At 45.1% G+C, this 20,592-nt stretch overlaps 1 long non-coding RNA gene across 1 annotated transcript in view; it reads left to right on the top strand.

Moving 5' to 3' along the window:
* Window positions 1-20,592, top strand: part of LOC138575442 (uncharacterized) — a 57,558-nt gene that overhangs the window by 28,155 nt on the left and 8,811 nt on the right. The gene's annotated exons all lie outside the window — the stretch shown is intronic.

The raw sequence follows: 20,592 nt of genomic DNA, 5'->3' as shown, positions 1-20,592 counted from the left end.
CAGATTTGAATCACGTGAAGCCTTCTGCTGGTGGGCCCAGCGACCGGTTGACGGGGCTGGGTGGGTCTTCGTCAGGATCATGAGACTTTCCATGGCGGAGCTAGGTTAATGATTAGAGCCCGGGGAGGGCATTACCGACAGCTGTTCACGAGTGGTTGATGGGTTGGTTAATGGGATCGGCTCTCGTGGCACATCACAAGGGGGGCTGAGGGCCAGTCATTCCCGCCTGGAGGGGGTTTGGGTGGTGGAAGGGAAGTGGGTAGGAGGGGTGGGAGAGGTTCTAGATCCAGGGTTCAGGGTGAGGTGCCTAGATATGGCACCCTTGGTAGAAGCGCATGATGCAAACAATAAGGGTAACTCTTGTGGTGCTGCTCGCGGGCTTGTCCAGTGTTAATATAACCCATGTGAATCAAGCTAATGGCTAGCTCACAGGTTGTAAAATTCCTTTCCCTAAACGTGAATGGTCTCAATTCCCCGGTTAAGAGGCGAAGAGTCGAGCGGTTTCTCAAGAGAGAGCAGCCTCAGGTAGTAGCCTTGCAAGAGACCCACGTGCATACCAAGGACTCACACAGAATTAGATTTTGGGGATATTCTAAACTGGTAAAAGCCACACAATCTAGCAAGAAAGGGGGGGTCTTAATTGCACTACGAGACGGATCAGGTCTTTCCATTAGAGACGTACAGAAGGTTACTCAGGGACGGTATCTGGCCGTGTTAGTGGAGGGTATGGGCGAGAACTTCACGGTAGTGACTATATACGCCCCTAATCAGGCCCAGGATTCCTTTCTACAAAAATCCCTCACGAGACTGGGGGATTTCCTGTGGGTAACATAGCTCTTATGGGGGACTTCAACTTGGCATGGGACCCCCTCCATAGATAGGAGCTCCGTATCGTGGCGGAGTCAGGGCAGCCCATCAGGGGATCTGGTAAATAAATTGAGGGATTTGGCCTTGGTGGACACTTGGCGGGAACTTTACGGTCAGACGAAGGGGTATACCTTCTACTCACATGCACACAGGTCTCACTCCCGGATAGACTATGCATGGATCTCGAAACCATTGTTAGGAAGGGTCACGGCATTGGAGATAGGTGTGATCACATTAGGAGATCACGCCCCTCTCACTCTGATAATGGCAGTCCGTAGGGGCCCCTCGATCATCTGGAAATGGAGGTACCCAGCCCCGCTGTTTAGGGATCCGGTCTTGGTGGGGGAGATGGAGAAGGAACTGGGGGATTACTCTAATAATAACAAGTGGGAAGACACTACCCCTCAGAATTGGTGTGGTGGGATGCCCTGAAGGCCACAATTAGGGGAAGCATCATTGCCATTAAAGCTAGAAGGGAACGGGAACTGAGGTTAAAGGAATCACGCTTGGAAGCGAGGCTAAAGGAGATCATGGCTCGCATGGGCATGGGGATGTCGGCAGCCACCAAAAAAGAATACAGAGCTGTGCGGTATCAGTTAAACCTCATACAAACAAGAGCAGCCGAACGTAGCCTCCTCCGTCAGCGACAAAGATATTACGTCAAAGGCAACAAAGCTGACCGTTTGCTGGCCAGAAGGTTGTGTAAGGAGGCAGGCGATAAGACAATAATAAAATTAAAGGGTGAGGGTGGAGTTTCACTTACATCGAACTCCGACATTGAAGCTCAATTTACTAAATTCTACACTGCCCTCTATAGCTCAAACTACCCCGATTGCTTAGATCAGGATGCTTACCTGCGGGAGGTTCACATACGACAGTTGTCACAGGACGATAGGGAGGTGCTGGAAATCGAGATTGCGGCAGATGAGGTGATGAGAGCTATTGCTAACCTTCCGTCTGGCAAAGCCCCGGGTCCTGATGGGTTTGTCGTTGAATTTTACAAGACCCATAGGGAGTTTCTGATTCCTATTCTTACCAAACTATTTAACTGTATAGGGGCGACAGGCTTTCTTCCCAAATCTATGAATGAGGCCAAGGTAATTTTGATACATAAACCGGGCAAAGATCTGACGGATTGCGCGTCTTACCGGCCTATTGCTCTAATTAACGTAGACGCCAAGATTCATGCTAAGATTTTAGCTAACCTCCTTGAATCCATCCTCCCCAAGTTAATTCACTGCAACCAGTCAGGGTTTATAAAGGGCAGACAAACCTCAGATAATGTGAGACGGTTGGCACATCTGGTTGAAAAGGCTAAAAAAAAGAACGTACCGGCCCTTCTTCTAGTGATCGATGCCAAAAAGGCTTTTGATCGCGTTGAGTGGGGCGTCCTGTTTGTGGTCTTTGGTCGAATGGGGTTTGGCCTGGGTTTTATTACTAGGGTAAGAGCGAACTACCAAAGCCCGGTCATACGTCTTGCAATTAATGGCCAAGTCTCCGCCCCGATACCGGCGGGAAGAGGCACCAAGCAGGGCTGTCCGATGTCACCGCTCCTTTATGCTCTCCACCGCGAACCGTTCTTAGAGATGGTCAGAGAGGCTTATGATGTCAAGGGAATCCCATTTGGGGGAGGGATTCATAAGATTGCGGCTTTTGCCGATGACATGATCTTTTCGTTGACCCATCCGATCATCTCCCTGCAAGCAGTGGAAAGAGAGCTTACCAAATTTGGGAGGGTAGCGGGTCTAAAAATTAATATCCATAAATCTGAGGCGCTTCCCCTTACCTTGTCCTCATCAGCCATTCAAGATCTCAAAAGGGTTTACGACTATAGATGGGTGGACTCCTCTCTGAGGTATTTGGGGATCCAGCTGGCCAAAGCTGTGGAGCACCTCTATATAGCAAATTATCCTCTGCTTTTGCAGAAGGTGAAATCCAAGTTGGTAGACCGGGGTCCCTTGGAGATTTCTTGGTTGGGTAAAGTCAATACTTTAAAAATGGCAATTCGCCCGTTCCTCCTATATCACTTTGCGGCCCTTCCGGTCCGTGTCGCCGCCTCCTTTTTCAGAGCACTGCAGAAATTAACTAGTAGGTTGTATGGAACCATCAGCGTCCAAAGGTAGCAGCTTCCACGATGAAGGCACTGCCGGAAATAGGTGGATTGGGGGAACCTGACTTCCGAGTGTACTATGTAGCAGCACAATTGAGGATTATTAGAGACTGGCAACGGGATGATAGAAGGAAGGTGTGGCGGTCAATGGACAGGGCTGTGGTGGGAGGGACCTGGAGGGGTTTCTGTAGCACCTAAAGAAAGACAGGCCGACCAGAATGTACTGTAGTACAATAACGTCAACAATAGGGGAGGCCTGGGATCAGCCCGTAGTGAGAGCTCAGATTACCTCCTTCCCGTCCCCGTTCTCACCCCTGCATGGTAACCCACAATTCTCCCCAACGGCCACATACAACCCGAACGTTGACCCATGGTTTTCGGGTGGTTGCAGGATGCTTCGAGATTTGCTAAAGGGGGGGGGGGGGTGAAGCAGTTCGAGCAGTGTAAGAGGGAATTTGAAGTTGGGGAAAAGCAAAGGTTCTCATATCTCCAAATCAGACACTGGCTTTCTCATCCATCAATAAAGCAGGCGGGTTCTCGCTCCCTTACCCACTTCGAAAAAATTCCTAGATACTGAGTCGGGGGATAAGGAGTTAATCTCCTCCATTTACAGATTAATAAACGCGAGGAACCTATATATTCTAGGAACTGTATGAGTAAATGGGTGCAGGATCTTGGGTCAGGCATAGACGAACAGGAATGGCTTAGGCTGTGGTCCCAAATCCCAAAACTTGCAATGTCTATTCAAATTTGCGAGATTTGGGTGAAGCTCCTTCTGCGATGGCACTGCACCCCCCTTAGCCTACATAAAATGTTCCCCACGGTTTCAGAGAAATGCTGGAGATAATGCGGTGAGGTGGGCTCATGTTCTCACATATGGTGGGAGTGCTCGAAACTTGATGTTTTCTGGTCGCAGGTTCTCCGGGCCACGGCCCAGGTGTTGGGGCTTAGGAGGTCTGGTGACAGGAGTAGGGACCTGTTGGGCCTAAACGCGGTCTTCACTACTCTGCCTTCTAAAGCGGACCATAAATGATATGTGATAATGATGCTGTCTGCTGCACTGGTCTTAGCTAGAAGGTGGAACTCGAAGGTCCCTCCTCAGGAGCATGAGTGGATTGCGAAGCTTTGGACATTGGTCGCTATGGAATGGTTAACTTGCTCAATTCAGGGTTGCCATATGCACTTTCATACAGACTGGGCCAGTCTTCTATCATTTCTAAGGGAAGGTGCACGCCGGGCCTGGTGCCCCAAGGCGATGGAACTCCTGGGCATAATTCGCCCTCAGGATGAATCAGACTTGTGAATTTTACCTTGACTGTTGCTCATGCCGCTAGCTCATTTATTGATGTTTTGCTATCTCTGAACCTATGGGATATGGGAGTGGACGGGAGGGAGGGGCGGGGGGAAACATGTGGGGGAGGTGGGCGGGGTTAAGGGGCAAGGTTGTTGATTTCTTGTTACTCTTGTTTCTATGAAAATCTGCCTATAAGAATTTATTGAAAAAAAAAAACAAGGAGTTCTATTTGGAGACGGGGTTCTTGAATACGCGCGAGCAATATTATACCAGAAGCATGACAAGGTCAATAAAGTAATCTCCTATGCGAGTAAGACTTTATCCTCTGTGGCGGAGATATTCAACAATTGTGAGAAGGCACTTCTGGCAACGGTGTGGGCGTTAAAAAATTACTAGCCGTTCATCCAGGGGGAGCATATCATCATCGAGACTCCTCACCAGACTTTGCAATACCTCCCAAGTGACAGAATCCAGGCAGGGAATGTGAGTAATTCCAGAATTACTTCCTGGATTCTGTCCATGAAAGGCTTCCTGTGGTGGTCAGATATGGCCAAAACAAGAAGAGTACTATCGCGCAAGGTTTGGCTGACTTGCACGATTGTGCTCGAGAAAACTCTCTCGAGGACGAAAGTCTCAAAACACAATTCCCCGCAAAAATTCTATCAAGAAGACACATGCCAGGGGATGCCCACAGTTTATGTGGACGGGTGCTCCTGCCATGTTGACAACAACTGGGAAAAGGAACTGGTGGCCACCAGGTACAAGATCGGTCTCCGAAGTAGTCAGGTGGCGGAGTTGATGGTGGTTCATCAGGCCATCTTCACTGCTGTACAACACCAACACTGACTCCACGAACTGGTCATAATCACTGATTCAGAGTATGTCCGAACGGGTTTGTGGAGCACCTGAAAATTGGAAAACCAGAGGCATGCTGTGTGCAAACAATAAACCACTCAAGCATGGCAAACTATTACAATCCATTGATGATCTGATCACCTCTAATGAGATGACCAACTACTGGAAGAAGATCAAGGGTCATTCCAGAATAGAGGGACCAGACAAAAACGGAAATTACCTGGCTGACCAGTTGGCCAAAACTGGAGCCATCCATGAGGAGCTCCTTGAGATCGAATCCTTGTTGGGGGAAATCCAGGTCGCAGCTGTCACCAGGTGCCAGACACTTGCCCAAAATTAACTCTCAACTGCGCAGTGGAGTAAGGAGACCCCAGATGCTGATCTGATTACAGCGCAAAAAGGGGATCCTATTATTGGGAAATTTGATCAACACATTGAAGACCCCGTGAATTTTCCTCTGACTGAAACCGATTACATTGGATTACATCCAAGAGGATCTCTGGAGGTTTTCCTAAATGTTCCGAATCCAAGATGCTTTGTTGGTACGGAGATCCATCTCTGGATGTGACCAGTGAGTGGTACCTACCTCATTCCGAAGCCAGATGCTAAATCATGCCCATGACGCGGCCACAGCCGGTCATCGGGGGTTTTATACTACTTTGAAAATCTTGTGAGAGGGTGCATACTGGCCACACGTGGGTCAGGACCTCTACCAATATTTGAAGGGGTGTCTTGTGTGTGCGCAATTTCAGCCAAGTTTACTCACACACCGAGCCCCTCTCCTGAAAAGGGGATGACACTGCCTTGGTCAGATTTACAAGTAAATTTCATCGGGCCCATGATTCGCTCCTCTAGAGGAAACAATACATGTTAACAATAACATGCTTGTTTACCAAATGGGTGGAATGTCTCTTGAAACAAATTGCAAGGCAGAAACAGCAGCTGCCCTGATGACCAACCACATCTTCTCGCATTTCGGCCTTCCCCAAAGGATTGTGTCGGACTGAGGAAGTCACTTCACCAGCGAGGTTATGACAAAGATGTGGGAGATACTTGGGGTAAAGAGAAAACTCAATATTGCCTACCGCTAAGCCTCTAGTGGGGGAGTTGTGAGGTACAATAAAATGATTGTGAGCATTCTTAAGAAGTTTGTGGCAGACTCTGGGCCTAGTTGGGACATCCGACTACCGCTTGTCCTGATGGCCATTAGGTCTACACCATCTTCTGCAACCAAAATGCTCCATTCGAGCCAATGACTAGACGGAAGATGGTGCTACCCCAGCATCTGCTCTACAGAACACTAGACCACAACACATGAATACATTGAGAATCTGGGAAAACACCTTCAGCATGCTTTTGCGTATGCTAACGCTAAGTTGAATCTGGAATAATCGGCAGAGGGAATGAAAACCCACTACGATTTAAAGATCACTAAAAAGAGAATATCACGTAGGAGACAGGGTCTACTTGTACAATTTTCAGAGGAACCAGACCAAGGAGTGGAAATTCCTCCTCTCCTGGTGCAGCCCCTTTGAAATTGTAGACAAAATCTCACCTGTCGCCTATAAGATCTGCATCCCCAAGGGAGAACAGACAGAAGAATAATCGGTCCACATCAATCAGTTGAAAAACTGTCATCCCAGACACGCTTTGCAACTGATTGATGAGCCAAATGAAAGTCGAGCAGAGGAACCATCTGAAGAATAAAAAGAAAGGAGGAGAAATCAGACAGAAATGTTTATATATATATATATATAGAGAGAGAGAGAGAGAGAGATATAGATATATAACGGGGTAATTTACTTGGTCTTATGGTACAAATGAAGAAAATAATTCTTTTTTAAATAATAATATAAAAATTGTTTATGAAGCTAGAAGGTATTGTAACTGTAGGTTATTGTTGTGTGAATTCTTTGTAAATGTTCCGGGAAAAATGTTTGTATTAGAGAACTAACATCCTTAAATTCCAGCTTGGAGAAGAGAACCCCGGTGTCCTGGAAGGGAAGGAAGAAAGGGGATGCTGTGCCACACTCTCCAACCCCAAGATAGAAGGGGATACTGGAGTGCCCACTCCCAAAAGAAGGAAGAAAAGGTGGTGCCATTCCATACCCCCCAACACAGAGACGGAAGTAGATACTGGAGTGCCCACTCCCTGATGAAGGAAAATTACGCCAAAGGAAACCCCACTCTGCCCTACTCTTCCCCAGCAAAGAGTCATGAAAGAGCAGGGGGAATTTGTGTGGTGCATTCAAAGGCCCCAAACAGAAACCCTTTCACCTGAACAGCAGCATTTAAACACTGCCACCAGAAACAGCCTTGCTTGGCTTTCCCTGTCACACGAGAGGCAAGAATTTAAACACTACAACCAAGTTGGATTTCTAAGCTAGACTACAGGTTCTGCAACTTCCAGCTCGGTGAAGTCAAGATCGACACCTTAAGAAGGTGAAGTCCTTAGGGGTGATTCTTGACCAGCACCTTTCTATGAAAGCTCATGTGGGGAGTGTGGTCTCGGGTGCGGCTTACTACTCAAAACTCTTTGCACACCTCCGCCCTATGATCTCCCAGATTAATGCAGAAACGTTGGCTAGAGTCATAGTGGGGTCTAAAATGGACTACTACTGTAGTCTGCAAAACTGAACTAAACAGACTTCAGGTTATCCAAAATGGAGCAGTGAGGGTTGTTACAGGTCTAGCCAGACGGGACCATGTCACGCCAGCCATAAGATCTTTGCACTGGCTCCATGTAGAGGCGAGAATTCGCTATCGCCTCCTTTCCATCACCTTTAAGAGCCTTTTGGGCATTATGCCCCGCTACTTGAACAATCTTATTACGCTCAAGAGTACTTCTCGATCCCTCAGATCTAATGAGACTAAAACGCTCATGATTCCAAGGAGTAAGTCTAAAAAGGCAGAAAATTGAGCTTTTCCCATAGCGGCTCCGGCCGCTTGGAATCCCCTACCGCTCGATCTTACGTTGGAAACTACACTCGAGCCCCTCAAAAAAAGCTCAAAACTTTACTGTTTGACTAAAATCGCTGCATCAGCCCTTGACCTCTTTTGGATTGTATGTGGATCTGTTTTATTTGTTGTTTATCGTCCTGTCCGCGCCATCATGCCACGGGTTCATTACTGTGCATTATAAGTTAATTAAACTAATTAAACTAAAAACGGCTTTCGCTTTACCTTTCACATGAACAGCAGCCTTTTAAAAACTGCTACCAAAAATGGCCTGCTTTTTCTTTGTGTTCATGTCAAATTAAAGAACAATGTGTAAAGGGGCCTACCCATCATCATCTATGGATAAACAGAAAATGTAAATTCACCCAAGAAGGAGAAATGAAAGAATCCTGTGACCTGCAAGACAGGAGTCTAAACATTAAAAGCAAAAATGGCCTGCACATGTGTGAAAATAGAAACAACTTTAAAAGGCCAGTGGAAAAAGATAGCACTGCTCACACAGAAAATGTCAGGGAAATATGGTGTGGGGGTGGACCAAAGTGAATGTATATCATGTTTAAACCCACAAAACTCCAGTCACCTTTGGAGTGACACTTACTGCAGGAAAAAAAAGTTCTGGCTGAAGGCAGGAACTTTATAATGACAAAGCCCCACTTCCTGCTGGATATCACACACATCCTCTAACAATCCCACATTAAAATGTGATGCTGCTGAGGGCGTCATAATTCCCTGTTCTGCAGACATGAAGGCAAGAGCCCAGAGATTTCAAAGAAGGCAAAATGTGGCTGAAGCATGACAAGAAGGTGTGAGCCCTTCCTGCACCCACTTCAAAGAGCAAACTGCCAATTTCAAATGGACTCATAAAACTCTCTGGTCACCGGCTGACCCAGGGGAACAGATGGCTTTCAATTCGAAATCATCCATCTTGCTCCTCGTGTTTTTATTTAATTATTATAGTCATTAAAGTTTTGCCTCAAAAGAATTTTTCTCCTTGTAATCAGAAACATAATTTGTCCATTTATTATGTGCATTACCAAACAAATTCCTTTTGCATCTGTCCTATTAAACCCAACCCGTTGTTCCCATTGTGAGCAATCCCTTTGCCTAGTAGTCTTCCTGCTATGTGCCTCTGTCCTTGTCACTGAAAACCAATGTTCCTATTGTAAGCTAAACCCCTTCCCTGAGCTGCATGTCATTGTAAACCCCAGTGTAAACAAATTTCCCTTTGCATTTGCTTTATCCCAAAACCGATTTTCCCACTTCATTTTTGCCCTGGGGTGCTGATCAGTATTCTCTAAATGTTCCCTATCTCCTAAGTGTAAGCAATATGAATTTCTTTATATTCTTCCCCCTAGCAGTTGTGAGAAATAACCAAAACCCCATTCTTCCATTTTGCTACAAAAATAGGTTTTGCCTTTCTTTGCTGACTTCCCATCTTTTGGTGGTGGGCTTTAACCCAAATCCGATTTTCTCTCTCTATTCCTACTCCTTGCCACTGCCCTCCATTCAAAGTAATCAAGTTTAATTGATGTTTGGGGGTGAGTGTTGCAGGGGGAGTGCTAAACGTTTGGTGCTAATACTTTGTAAAAATTGTTCTTTTTCTGTTTTGCCATTAAAGACCTGAATCAACTGTAATAGGATATCTTAACCTGGTTGTTCAGTAGAGATCATTGTATTTTGTGTTGCCACAACTTTGGTGGCTACTGTATATTGATTATTTTCCTTTTTCATTAAATAATAAATTAATAACTATCTTATTGATACACACCGGCCTGGTTCCTAGTCAATTGTGACATGGGTTGTTTGTGGAGGTTGGGTGCGAGACAGGTTGGAGGCCTACTAAAAAAAGAATCTGTAAAAGATTCAAAATAAAAAGAGTTCTATTGTGCGCCACATCCATTGTAGGTGAAGGAGTTCCCTAGCTGGCGTGTGCCATGTAATAAACCGTGACAATTTTAATTTTCATAAGAAGGAGGGAACAGAAGTCCCTTTCTAAAAAATATTTTTAAACATTGAAAATAAAAACGGCCTGCACATGTGTGTGCAAATAAAAACGGTTTGAAAAAGTACAAGTGAATAAAATATAACCACTCATAGAAACATTTCAGGAAAACAAAATATAATGTGATGGTTGACAAAGAGCAATGTATATTCTGTTTAACCCACAAAACTCCAGTGACATTTGAAAAGCAACTTTGTCTTCATGAAAAAAATGTCAGCCCAAGGCATACCCTTTTGCTGGCTATGGGCAAAACTTCACAAGGAAAACTCCGACTCCCAGCCTGGATGTCAGCTAATGACCAACTGCAATAAAAATGTCCTGCTAAAGGCATCGAAATTCAGTGTTCTCCAGACATGCTAACTCTGAAAGCAAAAGTTACCCTTGGCTGAAGTATGACTAATATGTGTGAAAATGGGGGCACTCACTTCAAAGAGCAGGCTTCCAACACAAAGGCGATTGAAAAAAAAAACTGTGGGCACAGGCTGACCCAGTGAAAACAAATGGCTGGAAGTAGGAGCAAGACTATTTGTCCCACATGAAGTCTCACAATTTATTTAAAAGGACTATTATCATTTAGGCCTTTTTCTCAGCCATCATAAAGCAGATGGATTTCATACATGTACCATTTTTAATGTAATTTCCAGGCGATTTTGGAGATATCAAATTAATCTTCCTGTGACTCTGGGAACTGTAATGGCCAGTTAAACTAGGTTTCTGGATGATCTAAACATGTTCCAAATGTGAGAGTTGGTGAGCGGGTGGAGAATGAAAATAGGGACATGCTTAATAACTTACATATTCATGACTGTTGTGCTTTTTATGGAAATGATAGAAAGGTGCCAAATGGCCGTGCAACATGATACAGACTTGGTGGTCGGCCTATCTAATTCCCCATGATTATTGGAAGCAGAAATTATGTTTAGTATAGCAGTTGCTAGTAAAATTATGAAGTTGTGATACAGAACTCGTTTTTTGCCAAAAAGTTGAAAGGAGAACAAAGGGGTGCTTACAAATGGCAATTGCCATATGTTGCTCCAGAACCTTAAAATAATCCTGACTGAGGCTGGGCTGGGAGGAGAGAGAAGGGTAACTGTTCAATTCTAGTGGCAGGGATTATTGCAGGGTATTTCCCCAACATTGTAAAATTGATGGCGACATTGCTGCTATATAAGGGGGACTACACTAGGGGAGGGGACACACACAAATAAAGAACACACAGAAAAGTAGAAAGACAGGAGGACAAAGAGAAGAGAGAGACCAACAGGAAGGCTGCTGAAACTTACCATCTGACAGTCTGACAGCTGTAAGGAGACACCAGAGGAGATTGCCAAGAGTGCATCTGGGTGGAGCTGTCTATCTCTAAGAAGGCCTCAAAGCTGACTCGGTCCTATAGTGGAGATCGGGAGGCCATTTTTGAGAGTGGAGTGACCAAACCCCTGCCCTATCTTTCCAGAGTGTCCTGAGATGCCGCTGGCTATCCTGAATCTTAAACAGAGGCTTGCTAAGGAAGTAGAACTGAGCCCTGGGAAACCAAAAGGTGGGGGCGTCTGCTTGCCTTGAATCCTTTCCCTTTATAGTGTGTGGGGGGAATAACTGTGTAGATCCTTGGCCTATGTAATCAAAAATATTAATCTAATTAATTCCCCATTTGGCAGAACACTACAAGGTGAATTTTGTTAAAATTCGAAACTAAACTCTCTTCCCATGTGCGCTGAAAACTATAGGCTATAATTTAATTGGGTAATCCTTGTTGTCCAGCTGACCATGACTTCTTTTAGGAAGAGGGATGTCTCTGTTCTTAAATCAGTCCATCCTTTTTTTCCAGCTTCCCCAACACCGGCCTTTCAGTAAGCTGGGGTTTGAAATCCAAAATTACCCAAAGTATTCCAATTTTTCTCTCTTACTTCCCCAACATAGACCAAAGCAAGGGGGGATCTGAAAAACAAGCGATGAAACATCTTGTGTTTATTTTAAACTAAAAGCGTGGGCGAAATTATAATTGCCATATGTATCTTGAAATCCTACCGCTATCCTTTTAAGCCTTCAGGAAAATCAAAATCGCACAACGCCTTTGTTACTGATAAGTGTAATTATTTTGTGAAGTGACATTTTCAGAAAGTAAGAATTTGTATTGTGTTCTTTTAAACTCACTTTTGATATTTATTTATGCTGAGAGAAGTTGATTGTGTTGTGCCATGGATAAAGTGTTCTGTTTAACATTTGTGTGCTAATTTCTATTACTTTTAATTTAAATAAATACCAATATATTTCCTGTACACCGGCCTGGTTCTTGGCTCATTGTTAGCTCAGGGGAGAGAGATCCAAGGGACATGATATGTGACTAGGATAGGGCTAAAAAAAATAATCTTTCAAACCGTTTGTTGCATAACCACGTGAGTGGGGAGAGAAGGAACTCTCCGTGTTGAGGGTGGCTTCTCAATAAATTGTTACAAATTGGGGCTTGGGCTGGGATTTAGCTTCCTTTTCCTGACCCATGACAAGTACATTATCACAGTCTATTCATTCTGATGCAATTGCATTAAGGTGGAGGGAAAGTCATCTTTGGTTTGTTAAACTGCCACTAGGACTTGACTCCTGAGTTCCAGGTAGGTGTATAGGTTAAAAAAAAGAGTGTCTAAGAATTTATTTGAGTGCGGATATCAAGCAGGTACAGGGTGATTTTGCCCCTGCATATAGAAAGTTTTATTAAAGTGCAAAAAGCCAATTGTAAAAATGACTACTGTACACATTTGGGAAGCCAGGGAGCATCTCCTAATTAAATTATTTATCAAAGGAGAATGGGTTGAGGATGATGCAGGAAACTGGCAAACCAAAATTGCGCGGGAGGTTACCTCAGTAAGCAATGATATTTGGCTTGAAGCCAGAATATTGCGCAAAGAACTTAAAGCATTTTATATGACCACAACTGCTTGTGATGAACAGATACAAATGGCTCAGCTAACTTCTCAGTTATAGTTTAATTTGCTTTTAGTAGAAGAGAGTTGGCAAAATAGTGAGGCTAGTAGGATGAATCAGGCTGTAGGCCTGTCTCAGACCCAGGATCTTGTTCAAGAACTCAAAGCAGAGTTAAAAACACTGCAACAAGAGAGTGCAGGGCGTGAAACCCAGTTTATTGTACTGAAAAACTCATGAAAAGAGTGTGTAGAAAATCTCAGTGCATTGCAACACAAGCTAAGTGACCAGTCTGTCTTAATAGAGTCTTTTTAGAGGACATTATCGCATTCCAATAAGAAATAAAACAATTGGAAAAATAGTCAATTAATTATAAAAGGGGTTGATTCTCAAAAAGACTTTGATCAGATACATCAGCAGGTAAGAACTTTGAAACAACAGAGGACGCAGCTGGCTCAGGAAAAATACCTCTTGAATCAGGATAACAGAGTCCTATTTCTGAAGGAAAAGCACCTTGAATATGCACACAGTTTACAAGGCTCAAAGAGGGAGAATGAATAATTTCAGCAGCAGGTGCAGTAAACAAAGGATCGGTTGGTAGCTCTGTGAGACCCTCACCAATGAAATCGAAAATTATAAACAGGACCTGAGGCACCCTGACCAATCAGGATATGAGACAAGGCCCACTGTTGAAGGTGAGGCACCCTTCCCAACAGGGGCCTCATGCCAGTCATTTATAACCTCTTGTGCACAAATGGGAACCAACCTCATGCATGCCACCTATCAAGAACAGGGTGACATGATGTAGTTAGACTTACCCAGGCCTAGCCCAATTGATCAAGAAGGCCAGTCCCTGTCTGATATTGGTGAGTATTCATCTCTTCCACACAGAAGGGAAAGTGGCCGTACAAGTGTGTCCTGGGAAGCAAGGAATAATACAGTAAGTACTTCAGACCAGTAAAACCCTTATGAGGAGAGAGTCAGGGAGTTAGATTGGCTGAAGATGCAACTACAGAGAGACCACCTTGCCAGCTTTGCTGAAGGAGAAAGGCCAGACACTCAGCATAGGAAGGGTATTCTAAAAAACCTCTGTATATTCAGGAGAAGGGGTGGGGGGAATTCCCCAGATTCCCTGGTAGGAAGGATGAGGAAACTGGGTTCTAACCTGAGCCTAAAAGGAACTCCAAGGAGAGTGACCCTGAGAGTTCACTTTGCTCCAGGCAAGAGGAGTCCAGACCCTCTGGTTCACGGAGATATTCTCAGTCTCATAGAGATAGGGAGCACCTAAAAGATAGGGAAGGGAGTACCGGTAGCAGTTCTGAGTTAGAAAGTGAATGGACTCCGGTGCATAGGAAGAAAAAGACAGCAAAGTAGAGCAAGGGTTTTGTTAAAGACCCAATAAGACAAATCAAGGCCATAAAGAGCTTCCTGACCCCATACCATAAGAATGCCAAGTATTTGCACCTGGAACTTTATGAGCAGATGATGGCATCATTCCAGGTCAGAAATGATGTGAATTTTATAGCATTTGCTAAATGGACATTCTCACCTGAGTACTCCAGTTTCTTTGCAGGACTGGAGGACCAGGATCATCATAAATGGTCCACTGAAAAGGCGGCCATACTGAAACATATTTCCAGCCATAGGAACCCACAAGAGGCCCATAATGCTGCATATTACTTGCAGTGTGAGGAAGATCAGGCACCTAGGGAGTTTGTGCAGGAGCTAAAGCGCTTATTTGCTCAGACTTCCCGGCGGGTGAACACTAATAGCAGGGCGTTCATAACTACGTATTTCCACGCTCTCCCCAAATACATAATGACTCAGTTGGTGTGTGACTTTCATGAGCGTAGGACCCTGGATTGGGTGATTGAACAGTCCACCAGGATTCATGAGGTCCAAAAGCCTGCCGTGAGTAAAAATACCACTAAAACCCCCAAACCATCTAAGACCCCTGCTGTTGCAAAGGCGGCAGGGGTAAAAATGACCCCTCCATTGGATCTGGAGATGGGGGGCCCAAAAGTAACCATCCTGCCAACAAGCAAAATAGAAAGGGACTCTCCATCCCGGCCCAATCGAATGGTGTTCAGGCAGGTGCCCAGGACAATGATCCCTCTGACCCTGCCACCTATATAAGTTTTAGGTACAATGGTACTAAATCAATTCTGGGGTACGTATAGACTCCCCAGCCCAAGAGGGGGACTAATCAAGTAAGTACTGCCCCACAAAACTTCCCTTCAACTTCCCTCAGGAGAGAAGTATCACTCCACCTCCCAATCTGACCTTTTTTCCCAGATATCCCCCAAACTAGAACTTCCAAAGCAATCCTCCTCTCTCTCTCCCCAGTTCCAGGATAATAGATCCCTGAACCCGGCAGAAGGGAGATTCAGGATGGAAAGTTATGGGGGGAAGTTTAAGTACCCGAGGTACTCTGGGAGAAGGGACAATTACCCCTTTCAGGAGCAGCAAAGGTATGACTTGAAACCACCCAGACAATGTCTTGCAACTGGAGCGACAGGTCCAGCAACTGACAAATGATCTGGGGCGCATGCTGAGGGCTCAGTCCAACTCTAAACCTAACCCTGCTTCCCAGAATTCCCCAACACCCAGTTCTGATGCCCCAGGGGGGAAATGATGGGAGGAAACCTCCGACAAGCCACAGATTCCAGAGGAGGGGGGCCGGGTGGAGTGGAGATGCCAAGCCCTTGAGGAAGCTTCCTTTCTCACCCAACCAGAACCCCTAAAGACCTCTCAACCTGAAAGAGTCTCTTCTACCCCGAAATGTTAGGACTCAAAGAGCAAAGGGTAGGTAGGAGAGGCCAAAGAAGAACCCACTTTGTGGAGGAACTCCAGATTAACCCCTTTGAAAGAGAAGAATCCCTGGAAGATTCAGGTAAGCAGACCTTCTCTTTCAAAAATGAGGGGAGACCTCCCAAAGAAAAATGAGTCCCAAAAGACCCTGAGTGGGACAGGGTAAGTATGGAGACTGACCCAGAACCAGAAACTATTCAACCCCAAACATGTTAGCCAGACAGAAGTGAAATGGAGGGGGTGTCTTTTCTCCAAACAGGTTCTGAGAACTGTTGCTAGGTAAGAGGGGACAGCCAAGGAGCTGGGGAAAAGGAGGATTCCCCAATAACTACGATTACGAGTTGCAAAGTTATTTTTACAGTTTCCGAACTCTGACACAGACAATTTCCCAAGATCACACAGTGTCGGAGTTCAATATTAAGAAAATTAAGACCAGGCTGTCAAATAACTCACACTTTCTTTGCACCTTGGAGGAGAAGGAAGGCTGCTTTTATGTACCGGTTAAGGTTCAAGTGTGAATTATCAGCTCTGGTGAATATTGGATCCCAAGCCACCCTCCAAAAAGGGCCTTTGACCAACTAAACTCAGTACAGGGGGAGGGCCACCAAATTTCCTCACACCACTTCACGGGCAACTCCAATATTTCAACGGGAATGATATTTCTGTCAAAGGGACTGCAGATCTGAACATAAAAATTGGTTGACACCGGCTGAAACCTCCAGTGTTCGTTGTGACTCCAGAGGGCACACCTTGTTTACTGGGGAACGATCTCCTGAGGAGGTTATCACACTGAACGACTGCGTAAATAAGGTCCTCTAACCGCCCTATCAAATAAAAAATGAGTACCCATTATGTAAGCCTGAATGGTACCTGTCACGTAATTGATCAACACTCTGAGAATATAGAATTCCATCAAAAAAATAACCAAGCCCCAGAAATCACTGTCATCTCTGTAGGAGAACAAACGTGTGATGGGAACCCTTCTCCATTCTTTAAAATCAACCTTTCTCCCAGTTTTAAGTGGCAATCCACACTGGAACTGAACACCCTAAAATTTTACACCAGTCTAAAATCAGAAGAAACCTTGAGTCCTGTGAAACCAGACAAGGAAAAATCTACTCAAAGTCTGACGGATATTCAGAAAAAGGGCGAGCAGTTTTTTTCCCCATTCAGTTAAAAGAGGGGGAGGAACCGGTGCTCGCCAGGGTATGCCTGAATAATGGAAGGTGCTTCATCAGTGAATAATTATTCAGGAATCCCCCAAAAGATTAGACCATTCCCACATTTAAATTGATTGACAAATGGGAAGTAGGTGTAGAAACCCCAAATTCCAAACATCTCCTGCCTAGCAGGTGTATGCTAAAAATGTCCATTGGTAACAAAGGTATAGACCATAATTGTTGGGCCGTGAGAGGTGTCCCTTCTGCATTTAATCAATTTGGACCTAATTAATAATAAAGCCTGCTCCCGACTGGGGAGTAACCCCATGGGCTTTGACAACTTTGAAAAAGCATTCCAGTCAGCTCAATTGCTGCCTTATGAAGTTCAAGTGCGAGAAGAGGTTACTATCCCAGGACAGGTGCGACAATTTACTCTCCCCCTCAAAATTAAGTGAGGACAGAACTTCAGACATCAGGATGCATATATACATCTAAATTCCCATCTCCAACAACAAGGCTCATATTCAAATCTGACACCTCTAGCAGACCTAGAACACAACACCATTAGAATATTGGTGGAGAACAGCGACCCTTGAAGTATCACTTTGGGCGCAGACACCTTTATTGGAATGGCGGTTGATGCCCAACATTATTCTATTGATTTAGGTAATGAAATCATGGGACCAATCCCAAACGATTGTAACGACATCAGCGAGGGCTTCCTCCAGAAAAGATTTTTACTGGGAGGAATTTCATGGTGTACTCTTCCTGCCCCTACAGTGTGGAGGAGGTGACCTGTGACATTAGGAGCGAGGAGATAGTATTCAGAGTCTAGGACCACTACCCATAATCCCCTGTGCAGGTTAACACCATCGAAAGAGATCTCTCCACTCAACTGGATGATACTGCTGAAATTGCCAAGCCTGACGTCTTTCCAGGTTTCAAGCAGATGGTCAAGGAAAGGATCAATCTTGCTGAAGCCTGTGAGACCGAGGAGCAAAGACAAAAGCTAAAAGAGGTCTTCCTGGAATTTCAGGATATCTTTTCAGATGACTCATATGACTGTGGACGCACATCCATTCCCATGGACCCCGAGATGGCTCCAGTATTTGTGAAACAGTACTGGTTACCTCTCGCATCCATTTAGACACTCACTGAGATTATTAAGAATTTAGAATCCTGTGGGATTATTCGTCCGATCCACAGTACCTTCAACAACCCGGTACTGGGGATCCTTAAACCAAACGGCCAATGGAGATATGTGCATACCTGAGGGAGTTGAACAAACGGGTCCACATGTCAAGATGGCCCCTTCCCTACATCGATCAGGGACTGGCCCAGATCCAAGCGTCAAAGGTTTACACCCCCATTGACCTGACAACGGTTACTGAACAGAACCCGTGAGTAGGGAAGACCAGTACAAGCTTGCCTTTACCTACAGGGGCACGGGGGCAGCAGTGCACGTGGACCGGAACCCCCTTTGGATACATAAACTCCAGCAAATAGTTCAACATCTTCCTACATAAGGCCCTGCCCGATTTGGGCGAAAGTGGAAACCTGGCCTATGTGGATGATGTTTTGATCAAGAGCTCAACTGTGGAGGAACACATAGCAGAAATCTGCTATGTTCTTACCCAGTTCCAGAAAGCCGGAGCAAAACTGTCCTATCAGAAGGCACAGTGGTGTAAGACCTGAGTGAACTTCTTAGGGAACGAGATCATACCTGAGGGTCTTAATCCCCAGGTGAAGAAGGTGGAAGCCTTATTAAAATTAAAAGACCCTACCACTCTGCAACAATTAAAAAGCCTTTTTGGACTTACTAATTATAGTTGAAAGTTCAGTGAAGACTTACGCAGAGGTCACTCTACTATTGGTCAATTTTTTAAAGGCCAGAGTCAAGTAGGAGTGGGGTCCAGGACCATCCAAAGCAGTTAAACAACTGAAAAGAAGCCTTTCCCAGGCTCCTTATTTGGCTTACCCCATAAAGAAAAAGGAGTTCTTCTTTGAGACAGGGTTCTCAGATACTTGCCTAACAGCGGTATTGTACCAAAAGCATGACAAGGTCAACACATTCATCTCATACGCAAGCAAGACTTTGTCCTCTGTAGAGAAAGAATTAAATGACTGTGAGAAGGCACTTCTGGCAAAGGTGTGGGTGCTGAAAGATTACCACCTTTTCATACAGGGGTAGCCCATCATTGTCGAGACTCCTCACCAACCCATGCAGTATCTACAAATTGACAGAATCCGGGCAGGGAATGTTAGTAATTTCAGAATTACCTCCTGGATTCTGTCCATGCAAAGCTTTCCTATGGAGGTCAGATATGGGCAAAACAAGAAGAATCCCCTAGCTCAAGGGTTGGTGGACTTGCATGATTGGGCTCAATAGAACTGTCTAGAGGACAAAAGTCTAATGACCAACAACTACATGGAGGCGTACTTAACTTCCCCAAACAAGGTCTATGAAGAAGACACGTGTCAGTGGATACCCACAGTTTATGTGGATGGGTGCTCCTACCATGTTGGTAACAACGGGGAAAAATAACTGGTGGCTGGCATTGCGAATGCCTGGGTGAATGATACCCCAGAACCCTCTGCTGGATATAAAATAGGACCCCGAAGTAGTCAGGTCTGTTTATCAAGCCATCCTCACTGTAGTGCACCACCAACTCAATGAACTGGACATAATTACTGACTCTGATTATTTCAGGAATGGGTTTGTGGAGCACCTGATTAACTGGAAGAATCAAGGCATGCTTTTTGCCAACAACAAACCCCTAAAGCATGTCAAACTGATCCAGTCAATCGATCATATGGTAACCTCCAATGGAATGACCATCTATTGGAAGAAGATTAGAGGTCATTCCAAGATAGAGGGGCCAGATAAGACTGGGAATGACCTGCCTAACCAGCTGGCTAAAACCAGAGTTTCGCAGGGGTATGTCATAGAAACAGAATCCCTGCTGGGTGAAATCCAACTGGCAGCTGTTACCAGGTCACAAAATTGGGCTAACAGCGAACTCTGAACAGCCCAGTGGAGTAAAGATACCCCAGATGCATATTTGATCACTGTACAGAAAGAGGACTCGATCATTGGGAAATGTTATTGACACATTGAAGACCCCATAAACTTTCCTCTAACAAAGTCAGATTATGCCGGTAAAGAGGACCTCAGGTTTGTTGATGAAGTTTTCCAAGATGTTCCGGATCCAAGACGGTTTGTTGGTAAGGAGAGCCCTAACTGGCAGTGACCAGTGCGTGGTCCCTACCTCATTCCGAAGCCTGATGTTGAACCACACCAATGACACGGCCAATGCCGGTCCCAGGGGAAATCTTGCATGAGGTTGCCTACTGGCCACATACGGGCAAGGACCTCAGCACTTACCTTAAGGGGTTTCTTGTGTGTGCTCAATTCCAACCCAGTACACTCACACTCAGAGCTCACCTACAAAAAAGGGGAATGACACTTCCTTTGTTATTTGCAAATCGATTTCATCGGGCCAGTGATTCACTCCTTTAGAGGAACCAAGTACATGTTGACTGTGACATGCTTGTTCACAAAGTGGGTAGAATGTCTACCAGCCCCGAATTGTAAGACAGAGACAGCTGCTGCACTAATGAT

This window comes from Ambystoma mexicanum, chromosome 1p, assembly GCF_040938575.1.
Source record: "Ambystoma mexicanum isolate Mex_15411 chromosome 1p, UKY_AmexF1_1, whole genome shotgun sequence".
Lineage (NCBI taxonomy): Eukaryota > Metazoa > Chordata > Amphibia > Caudata > Ambystomatidae > Ambystoma > Ambystoma mexicanum.
This window is presented reverse-complemented; position numbering and strand designations above follow the sequence as displayed.